The sequence below is a fragment of the Benincasa hispida genome, chromosome 11, assembly GCF_027475165.1.
Source record: "Benincasa hispida cultivar pf3 chromosome 11, pf3_genome.v1.1, whole genome shotgun sequence".
Classification (NCBI taxonomy): domain Eukaryota; kingdom Viridiplantae; phylum Streptophyta; class Magnoliopsida; order Cucurbitales; family Cucurbitaceae; genus Benincasa; species Benincasa hispida.
The window spans coordinates 47,453,154-47,465,187 of NC_143488.1; the positions used below are offsets into that span (position 1 = coordinate 47,453,154).

Consider the following 12,034-nt stretch of genomic DNA (forward strand, 5'->3'; position numbering starts at 1 on the left):
GTGAGATGACGATGCGAGTAGGCACCGGGCACGTCGTCTCAGCTGTGGCAGTGGAAGGGCTCCAGTTAGCTTTACATAATAGGTTTCTAGTTTTAAATGATGTATATATTTTTCCCGAACTTAAGAGGAACCTCATTTCTATAAAGTGTTTGTTACAATGTAAATACACTATTTCTTTCAATGTGGATAAAGCGTTTATTCATAAAGATAGTGTTACTATTTGTACAACAAATCTGGAAAGTAATTTATATGTGTTAAGGCCGTTATCCATTAATTCCTTCCATAACACATAATTATTTAAAACTGTCGTAACTCATACAAAACGTCGACGTATTTCTCCAAAAGAAAATGCCCATCTTTGGCATCTTCGTTTAGGGCACATCAATCTCAATAAGATCGAGAGATTGGTAAAGAATGGACTTCTAAGTGAGTTAGAAGAAAATCTTGAGAGTAGGATGACTAAACGACCTTTTATTGGAAAAGGTTATGGAGCCAAATAGTCTCTTGAGTTAGTACATTCTGACCTTTGTAGTCCTATGAATATGCGAGCCCGAGGTGGCTATGAGTATTTTATTAGTTTTACTGATGATTACTTTATGTATGGGTATGTTTATCTTATGCAATGGAAGTTTGAATCCTTTGAAAAGTTCAAAGAGTTCAAGGCTGAAGTTGAAAACTCATTGGATAGACGGATTAAAACACTTCGATCGGATAGAGGTGGAGAGTTTTTGGACTCGGGATTCCAGGACTATTTGATAGAACATGGAATCGTTTCCCAAATCTTAGTGTTGGGTATACCTTAGCAAAATGGTGTAGCAGAGAGGAGAAATAGGATCTTGTTGGACATGGTGCATTCGATGATGAGTTACGCTTCCTTATTGGACTCGTTTTAGGGTTTCGCAGTGGAGACTGCGGTATATATACTCAAATGTGTTCCCTCCAAGAGTGTTGCAAGAACACCTCTGGAGTTGTGGAACGGGCGTAAAGCTAGTTTACATCACTTCCGCATTTGAGGTTACCCTGCACATGTGCTTGAGGCTAATCCCAAGAAGTTGGAACCACGGTCGAGGTTATGCCTCTTTGTAGGCTACCCCAAAGGTACACGAGGGGGTTATTTTTATGATCCAACAGAAAGTAGGGTGTTTGTTTTAAAAAACACTACTTTCCTGAAGGAGGATCATATAAGGGAGCACAGTTCACGAAGTAAATTCGTGTTGCATAAGCTTTCCACTGAAACTACTGAAACTTCAATAAGAGTTGTTGAAGAGCCTGCTACATCAGCAAGAGTTGTTGATGGGAGTTCATCTAGTAGGTCGGTTCCACCTCAAGAGTTGAGGGAACCTCAACGTAGTGGGAGGGTTGTGAACCCACCCGTTCGCTATCTGGGTTTCACAGAAATCCTTGCTATGGTAGCAGATGGCGACATTGAGGATCCGTTGTCTTATCAAAAGGCAATGGAGGATGTTGACTGGGATGAATGGTTCAAAGCCATGGATCTCGAGATGAAGTCGATGTACTTCAACTCAGTATGGGATCTTGTAGATCAGCCTGATCGAGTAAGACCTATAGGTTGTAAATGGATTTACAAGCGCAAACGGGGTGTTGATGGAAAGGTACAGACCTTCAAGGCTCGACTTGTGGCAAAGGGTTATACCTAGGTAAAGGGAGTCGACTATGAGGAGACTTTCTCGCCTGTTGCCATGTTAAAGTCGATCCGCATCCTTCTGTCCATTGCAGCTTGTTATAATTATGAGATATGACAAATGGATATCAAGACGATCTTTGTGAATGACAATCTTGAGGAGACTGTTTATATGGTGCAACCCAAGAGATTCATAGCCCAAGGTCAAGAGCAAAAGGTTTGCAAGCTGAATCGGTCCATTTACGGGCTAAAACAAGTGTCTCAATCTTGGAACATACGGTTTGATACTGTGATCAAGTCGTATGGCTTTGACCAGAACGTGATGAACCTTGTGTTTTCAAGAAGATCATCAATGCTTCAGTAGTCTTCTTAGTGTAGTACATAGACGATATACTACTCATTGGGAATGATGTAGGTCTATTGACTACAGTTAAGAATTGTCTAGTGATTCAATTCCAAATGAAATATTTAGGAGAGGCTCAGTTTTTTCTAGGTATACAGATCTTTCGGGATCGTAAGAACAAAGTGCTAGCACTGTCTCAAGCATCTTACATTGACAAGATGTTGCTCAAGTACTCGATGCAGGATTCCAAGAGGGGTCTATTGCCATTCAGGCATGGAGTCACTTTCTGTAAGGACATGTGTCCTAAGACGCCTCAAGAGATTGAGGAGATGAGACAGGTCCCATATGCGTTTGCCGATGGCAATTTGATGTACGCGATGTTATGTACTCGTTCAGACATGTGCTACGCTGTGGGCATAGTCAGTAGGTATTAGTCTAACCAAGGCCAGGGTCACTAGACCGCAGTGAAGAACACCCTCAAGTATCTTCGGAGAACGAGGGACTACATGCTCGTGTATGGATCTAGGGATTTGATCCTTACAAGATACACAGATTTTGACTTTCAGATTAATAACGACTCTTAGAAGTCCACATCAGGGTCAGTCTTTATTCTTAACGGAGGAGTTGTAGTGTGGCGAAGCACTAAGCAGGGGTGCATTGATGCGTTAATTTTGTTAAGTAGAAATATGGATGATAGGCGTTGATGGATTGCGTTGTGTACTCAAGTTTCCCCAGCGGAATTGAAGTGTAAATTCCTCTGAGTTTTCTGATAAGTCCAAGGTCGAACACAGGGACTTGTGAAAATAATTGTGTTGGTAATGTTTATGAAAACTTTGTGGTAACCAAGTAAATAAATAAAGTGTTGGGTGTGTTGTTGCATTGATAAAAAAGAAGTAAATAAAGGCAACGGATTTGAGAAAGATAGTTGCGTTGATAGATGCAATGAGTATGCGATGAACGGGTTGAGAAGATCTTTAGCTAGCATTACTCGGAAATGCGTCAAACTTTGCGATCATGATACAACCATGCACAGTAAGTCATTTCCCAATGTAAATGCGATTCTCCTAAGTCTAGGACGCATGTGTTGAATGCAAAATGTCCATAGAGCTTATTTCTAAGACTCTACTCTTGTCCTATGCGTTGATGCAAAATGCATGGAAGCAAGGTGACCATATACAACCGTATCTTATCGCTAAGATGCATGCGATGCATTAATAACAAATAGTGCTCATTTCTTAGGGCCTATCTCTCATTTATGCATTCTAATCTGGTTCTTCCAAACCTAGATTCTGACCTGACCTTCCCAAGTCTAGATCATATCCTTACACTACCCTCCTGAGTATCTCTAATAGACGAATGAAGCATACATAAACAAGATAATCGCAAAGAATGAAGATTCCCTAGTTATGCTAGCTAAATGCTTCTCAACCCATTCAACTAATTTAGCTACTCATGCGTGAATTACAGAGAGTGAACAGATATAGAGAAAGACAATCCATTTTTATAATTGAGTTGAGTACAAAATGATAATGGAAAATAAAGGTAGAGAGCCTGGTAGCAATTCCTCGTTGACCAAGGCTTTTTACACTGAATCTCTATTCTGATCTACTAATGTTCCCGCTTCCGTAGGTGTCGGCCCTCTCTCTGTCTTGGAGCTTCCGGTGCTTTCCCAAGCTTACCAGAACGATCTATTGGCACACCTTCTTCCTCGCGTCCGCCTTAAAATGAAAGAAGACTATGGATAGAGACGTGAACTTATAAGATGATGAAGTAATCGAGTGTTTAACCCCTTCTCTGAAGAATGCATTTGGTATTTATAGAGTTTTCATGGTGAAAGGCGGCTTCTCTCTCCTGGTTGTACAGATAGGACAGCTTTAATTTCTGATTGATGCACCGAATAATTGTCACCGATAAAGCTGAATGTACTTCGTGACCGTTATCGGCTGTCAACTTAATTTGGATTTGACTACCGTCATTTTTCTGTCCCATCACTCTTAATTTTCCTTTCACCCAGATGCGTCCACCATGTTGCGCTGACCAAGTTGCGGTGATTCTTCTTGGGTGAATGTTTGCGAGCACGATCAACACAAAGTCTTGCAGTGTAGTTGTGCTCAACCATTGTATTCCTATGATCGCAATCTCTACATTGCGTTAACGCATATTCTGCACAAAAATGTAAAGATCAACTGCTTTAATGCATTGGATGCATGCAACCGCAATATTATAGAATTTATGCTTAATGGACGAAATTTAGCATAATTCATCAACACAATCCAACATTGTTTAAGAATTTAGTACTATGATAACGTGCATTTCTGCCCGTTATCACACCTCCAAATTTAAACAATGCTTGTCCTCACGCATAAGCTAAAGATTCCTTTAGCAAGTTAACTGCAAAGTTTTCTTTCCCTAGATTTCTCAAGGATACTTTGTTCAAATCTTATTTGCCAAAATTTCCTTAAGTCTTATTCAAGTCTCTTCCTAAAATATTTCTAAGACTTAGGAATTGCAAGTTTAACTTTCAAAAGAACTTTACTAAATTCTGGTACATCGCATGATCCGAGTGCCTTGCCTTTGTTTTGGCTTGCCCTCACGTGTGTCATGCGAACATCCAACTACGAGCAATGCACTCTTTCTCAGACTAAACTCATACCGATTTGGCAGTAGAGTTGCGGTCATTGGTTTATGCGTTGATCCTAGTGACTTACTTTCATTTTGGCTTGTCCCCACGAGAATGTCATGCGGACATCCAACTATGGGTAAGTGCCTTTCACAACTTAACTCTTATCAACATGGGTTTTCCATTGCGGTGACAGTGGAGTCGTTATTCTAAAAAATGTATATATATATATATATATATATATGTATATATTTTATAGCAAGGTTGAAAATAAATACCTCATCCCCAAAATTAAAATGCGGTAATGTCCTCATTACCAAAAGAAATTAAAATAGGTCATGCGATGGTCATAGAATACTGGTAAAGAGAGTTTCAAAGAAAGCTAGCAAACCCATAACGTCTAGAAATATTTCCTGAGGTGACTATCTTAAGATTAATTCACTCTGATGTATATGAAAGACGTAGAAGCCTATTTTTCATCATTAAAATCATCCTTGGCAAAGAAACAACATGTGGTGAACTACTAAATTTATCTACTTGTCAAATGATTGCGGTAATTAAGGAGGATGCAGTGATAAAACGTAAAATACAATGTGATAGCACAAAATTTGAAATAAAGATAAGGAAGAGTACACCCCCAAATTTTGCGATGTCGTCTGCATTGTATATTGATGCATCCATCCTTGCGGAAATCTTTGCTTTTTTGGATTGCGGTGATGGAATGAGATCATTTGCTTCTTCGTAATCTTGTGCCTTAATCCTTGTAAACAGACAAAGAGAAGGTCAAATGATTTTAAAACAAAACAACAATTTTTTTTTTTTATAGAGAAAAATAAGTGAAATACTGATAATAGTAAAATGACGAAGAGTTAAATGTTCAAGAGTTGAGTAAAGGATAGTCCGGGTTTTTCAACTTTGTGGAGACTGTTTCTGACTGGAAATCTCCTCCGCAATATGCCTTTATTCGTTGTCCATTAACTTTAAATGTTCGATTACCATCCTCGGTGATCAGTTCTACCACACCATATGAAAATATTTCTTTGATGATGAAGGGACCAGACTAGCGCAATTTTAATTTTTCCGGGAAGAGCCGCAATCTCGAATTGATGAGTAAGACCTTTTACCCGACTTGGAGGTTTCTAGCGCATATGCGTTTATCATGCCAACGCTTGGTGTGCTCTTTATAAATCTTTGCATTCTCATATGCGTTGACCCTCCATTCTTCTAGCTCGACCAACTGTAGTTTTTGCGCTTCCCCTACTTTCTTCAAATCAAAATTCAGTTTCTTGACCACTCACAATACTTTATACTCCAGCTCCAAAGGAAAATGACACGCCTTGCCAAATACCAACGAATAAGGGGACATACCTATTGGCATTTTAAATGCGGTCTGGTATGCCCACAACGCATCATCAAGCTTCATCGCCCAATCTTTCTGCGAAGGTTTTACCACCTTTTCAAGTATCAACTTAATTTCACAATTGGACACTTCAGCCTGGCCATTTGTTTGCGAATATTATGCGGTGGCCACCATGTGGAGGATATTGTACTTGCACAACAACTTCTTTATATTGTGGTTGACAAAGTGTGATCCTTCATCATTTATGATGGTACAAGGAGTGCCAAAACGAGTGAAAATATTTTTCTTGAGAAACTGGGAGACTACCGCCGCATCACTTGCAGCACATGCAATTGCCTCTACCCACTTAGAAACGAAATCAACAGTCAATAAGATATAATGCTTGCCATGTGAAGGAGGGAATGGTCCCATGAAATCAATTCCCCAAATGTCAAATAATTCCAGCTCCAAGATAGTGTTCATTGGCATTGCGTTCTTCCATGAAATGTTGTCGATGCGTTGACACCGATCACATTTTATTGCGTAGTCAGTAGCATCCTTAAATAATGAAGGCCAAAAAAATCCACTTTGCAAAATTTTAGCTGCAGTGCGTTGCCCTCTAAAGTGCCCTCCATATAGCGAATCGTGACACTATGACAATATGTGTTGTTGAGCAGCATTTGGTATGCATAATTGAATGATTTGGTCTGCACCTCTTCTATACAGATTCGACTCATCCCAATAATACTGTTTGCATTCATGCTTGAGCTTCCTTTGTTGATGGTAGGTGTAATCTTCAGGGAATTGTTCACAAACCAAATAATTAACGATGTCTGCATACTAGGGCAATTCGTCTATGTGGAACAGCTGCTCGTCCGGGAACATGACACTCACCTCAGATTCATTGCGGTCAACCTCAGGATTTTCCAGTCTGGATAAGTGATCTGCAACTTGATTCTCTGTCCCCTTCCAACCAATTATCTCGATATCAAATTCTTGAAGGAGAACTCATCTGATCAACTTCGGCTTTGTGTCCTTCTTTGTCATCAAATATTTGATTGTCGAATGATTAGTGTGAATGAGTACCTTGGTTCCCAATAGATATGCCCAAAATTTTTCCAACGCAAAAATCACAGTCAGGAGTTCTTTTTCAGTGGTGGTATAATTGATTTGAGCAGGGTTTAGAGTTTTACTTGCATATGTGATGGGGTGCAAAATAGTTTTCTTCTTTTGTGCTAATGCGGCTCCTATCGCTTACTCGCTTGCGTCGCACATGATTTTAAACAACAGTGTCCAATCCGGCGCAATCAAGACGGGCGTGGTAATCAGCGCATCTTTTAAAACTTGGAATGCGTTGAGACAATTGTTGTCAAATTCAAACCTTTTGTCTGCCTCTATCAACGCACTCAGTGGTCGTGCTATTTTAGAAAAGTCCTTAACGAATCGTCTGTAAAATTCAGCGTGCCCCAAGAAGCTTCGCACAGCCTTCACGCTGGTTCGAGGTGGAAACTTTTCAATTGAGTCGATCTTTGCTTTGTCTACCTTCAACCCTTCTCGGGATACCTTGTGTCCCAACACTATACCCTCTTTTACCATGAAGTGACATTTTTCCCAGTTTAGCATCAGGTTCGTCTCTTCACATCTTTTTAGAATTTTCTCCAAATTGGCCAGGCAGACTTCATTAGTGTTCCCATAAACAAAGAAGTCATCCATAAGTATTTCCACTAAGTCTTCGGGAAAAATTGAAAAGATCACCATCCTGCACCTCTGGAACGTGCTCGATGCATTACAGAGACCAAAAGGCATGCAGCGAAAAACGAATGTCCCATATGGGTAGGTGAATGTGGTCTTGTCTTGGTCTTTGGGAGCTATCATGATTTGATTGTACTCGACATATCCATCCAAGAAGCAATAAAAATCGTTCCCTGCTAATCTATCTAGCATCTGATCGATGAATGGCAGAGGAAAGTGATCTTTCTTTGTGGCTGCATTCAATTTGCGGTAGTCCATACATATGTGCCATCCAGTGATGGTACTTTGCAGTATTAATTAATTGTTCTCATTGGGGACTACCGTCATTCCGCCTTTCTTCGGCACACATTGCACGGGGCTGACCCACGTGCTATCTGCAATGGGATAGATAATGCCCACATCTAGCCACTTGACCTTTTTGATGACTTCCTTCATTGCAGAGTTGAGTCTGCATTGATGTTCAATAGTTGCTTTATGGTCGTCCTCAAGACGAATGTGGTACATGTAGTACGCAGGGCTAATTCCTCTGATATTAGTGAGCGTCCAGCCAATTGCTCGCACATGTTTCTTGAGAATGCCCATCAACGCATTCTCTTGATCTGCATTGAGCTAGAGGAAATTATCACTGGCAACTTCTCATTCTGTCCCAGAAATGCGTACTTCAAATGTGTTGGTAGGGTCTTCAGTTCAAGTGTTGGTGGTTCCACGAGGGAAGGTTGCATTGTTTTTCTTTCTTCTTTTGGCTCTTCTTCTTGCGTTGCGATCGTTCCTTCTTCTTTGTTTGTTTTTGCTATGATTGCATTGCAGGCAGCTACGAATGTGTTGGCATCCTCTTCTTCACAATCTTCATCAGACTTTTCTTCTTCAATCAAATTCAGGTCATCGTCAGAATCCTGTAGGTCTTCCTCATCTGGGAATTTCATGGCACGAATTATCTTAAATTTGAGCTTCTATCCGTTTATGCTCAAAGTGATTTCTCCCTTGTGCACATCAATTTGAGCACGACCCATTGATAGGAAAGGTCGCCCTAAAATGATGGGCACATCTTTTTCGGCCTCATAGTCTAGAATGATGAAGTCAGCTAACAAAATAAATTTATCAATTGTGATCAGCACATCTTTCACCTTACCTTTTGGATGAACTAGAGATCTACCAGCCAATTAGAGAGTCACTGATGTGGGCATGAGTTGCCCTACATTTAATTGTCGAAAGATTAACAGCGGCATCAAATTTATGCTGGCCCCCAAGTCACATAGGGCTTGCCTAATATAGAGTCCTCCTATGGAGCAACGAATAGTGAAGCTCCCAAGATCGCTCATCTTTGGTGAAAAAATAGATTTGGAACTTTGCGTTAATGCCACCGTGGCAAATTTTCCAGTGCCTCTTTTCTTAGTTACCATGTCCTTCAGAAACTTGGCATAGGCAGACATTTCCTCAATCGCTTCATTGAAAGGAATGTTAACATGTAATTGCTTTAACATAGATAAGAAGCGTTGATACTGTACTTCTTCATTTTTCTTCTTTCTTAGCCTCTGAGGGAAAGGTGGTAACTGTACTTCCACGATTCCCATTTCATTTGACTTTGAGGTTTACGCAACCTCAGGTTCCACTGCTTCATTCTCTCTTTCTTCTTCTTGCGTTACCGCATTCTCGGGCTCAGTTGCGATAGAAGTTGTTCTACTCTGATCCTTATTTTCTCCCTCCATAGCCTTTCCACTACGCAATGTCACAACCTGACATTGCTCCTTACGTGATCCCTCTGAGTTGCGTGGAAGCTTGGTGGAACTTGGCAATTACCCTTGCGGTCGACTCTTCAGCTCATTCGCAATCTGGCCCATTTGCAATTCAAGGTTGTAGATGGATGTAGCCTGACTTTGAAGCATTGTCTCGTTTTTCTCTATATATTGCTTCAATAGGCTCCCTAGAGAAGAAGATTGCGTTGATTGTTGTGAGCTACTTGCTTGGTTGCTCTGTTGACCGTTGTTGCGTTGGAAGAATCCTGGTGGCCCTTTTTTTTGCGCCACAGATTGAAAATTTTGTTGTTGATTCTTCCAAGAAAAATTGGGGTGGTTTCTCCTTTTGGGGTTATAAGTGTTTGAAAAGGGATTATTCTTTACAAAATATACAGATTGTGGATTTTGTAGGCAATCTTCCATCGCATGCCCATCACTGCAAGTCGCACACCTTGCGATGTTTTGACTTATTGCATTAATTTGCCTACCTTGCGGTGTTGGGCTGTTGATCGCCATTCCTTGAATCAAATTCATCATTGTAGTCATTTGGTTTTGTAATGAAACAATGGCACCGTTATTTACATCAGAATCTTTGAGTATTAATCTCTGGTCACTCTCCCTCCAGTTTTCATGGTTCTTGAAGATGTGGTCCAGAATATTCTTTGTCTCCTCGTAAGTTTTGTCAAGCAGACCACCAGCGGCTGCCGCATTGGTAGCCCATTATGCAGACAATCTCGGACCAACCTTTTAAACCTCACCCAGGCATCGTTGAGTGATTCGTCCATAACTTGTTCAAAATTTGTAATAAGCTTTCTTTGTCTTGCGTTCTCGGTAAGTGGAAAATACTTTTTCATGAATTTCTCTACTACCTGCTCCCAAGAAGTAATCTCTCCTGGTTCGAGCGAATAAGCCCATTTCCTAGCCTGATCATAGAGAGAAAATGGGAACAACGTTAGTCGAACTTCTTCAGCAGAGATGTTCGGGAACACAAAAGTATTGCAGATTTCAATAAAACTTCGGAGGTGGGCGTGCGGGTCATCGCCACGCCTTTCTCCGAATTGACCTGCAGTTTGGATCATCTACAGCATCACCGATTTGATCTCGAATCTACTTCCATCGAGGGCAGGCCTTATGATTCCCGAAGAGAAATCATAGAGGTTTGGTGATGCATAGTCCCTAATAGGCCTATTGTGATCGTTTGCCAGCAGAATTGGATTTGCCATCATTTGGTGTTCCTCTTTCAGGCTACTCTACCATCTTCTCTTTGTCGGATTGTGGTTGCTGTTGTCGATCTTGTAGTCTCCTTCGAAATGTTTTCTCAATCTCTGGGTCATAGTTCGCTAGAGATTGAGAGTTCTTTAAAGAAATCACAAAAATTACAATGAACAACTATTTTGCCAAAGTCCCCAACAATGGTGCCAAAAACTTGATGCGTTAATTTTGTTAAGTGGAAATATGGATGATATGCGTTGATGGATTGCATTGTGCACTCAAGTTTTCCCAGCAGAATTCAAGTGTAAATTCCTTTGAGTTTCTTGGTAAGTCCAGGGTCGTACATAGGGATTTGTGAAAATAGTTGCGTTGGTAATGTTTATGAAAACTTTGTGGTAACCAAGTAAATAAATAAAGTATTGGGTGTGTTGTTGCGTTGATGAAAAAGAAGTAAATAAAGGTGGTGGATTTGAGAAAGATAGTTGCGTTGATAGATGCAATGAGTATGCGATGAACGAGTTGAGAAGATCTTTAGCTTGCATTACTCGGGAATGCGTCAAACTTTGCGATCATGATACAACCATGCACAGTAAGTCATTTCCCAATGTAAATGCGATGCTCCTAAGTCTAGGACGCATGTGTTGAATGCAAAATGTCCATAGAGCTTATTCCTAAGACTCTACTCTTGTCCTATGCATTGTTGCAAAATGCATGGAAGCAAGGTGACCGCATACAATCGTATCTTATCGTCAAGATGCATGCGATGTATTAATAACAAATAATGTTCATTCCTAAGTGCCTATCTCTTGTTTATGCGTTCTAATCTGGTTCTTCCAAACCTAGATTCTGACCTGACCTTCCCAAGTCTAGATCTTGTCCTTAGACTACCCTCCCGAGTATCTCTAATAGACAAATGAAGCATACATAAACAAGATAATCGTAAAGAATGAAGATTCCCTAGTTGTGCTAGCTAAATGCTTCTCAACCCATTCAACTAATTTAGCTACTCATGCGTGAATTACAGAGAGTGAACAGATATAGAGAAAGACATTCCATTCTTATAACTGAGTTGAATACAAAATGATAATGAAAAATAAAGGTTGAGAGCCTTGCTTCCAAGCTGACAAGAATGATCTCTATTCCGCTTTCGCTTCGGCCCTCTCTCTGTCTTGGAGCTTCCGATGCTTTTCCAAGCTTGCCGAAATGATCTATCAGCACACCTTCTTCCTCGCGTCCGCCTTAAAATGAAAGAAGACTATGGACAGAGACGTGAACTTGTAAGATGATGAAGTAATCGACTGCTTAACCCCTTCTCTGAAGAATGTACTTGGTATTTATAGAGTTTCCATGTTGAGAGACGGCTTCTCTCTCCCGATTGTACAGATGGGACAAC

At 40.5% G+C, this 12,034-nt stretch overlaps 1 long non-coding RNA gene across 2 annotated transcripts in view; it reads right to left on the bottom strand.

Annotated features, from left to right (window-relative positions):
* The window catches only part of LOC120092140 (uncharacterized), a 60,993-nt gene that overhangs the window by 11,347 nt on the left and 37,612 nt on the right, over positions 1–12,034 (bottom strand). The window contains exon 4 of one of the 2 annotated variants that reach the window (XR_005485921.2): positions 5,055–5,365. The exons of the other annotated variant lie outside the window; for it this stretch is intronic. This is a non-coding gene — a long non-coding RNA (uncharacterized LOC120092140). Of the gene's footprint in view, positions 1–5,054; positions 5,366–12,034 lie in introns of those variants that run through there. 2 annotated transcript variants of the gene reach the window in all.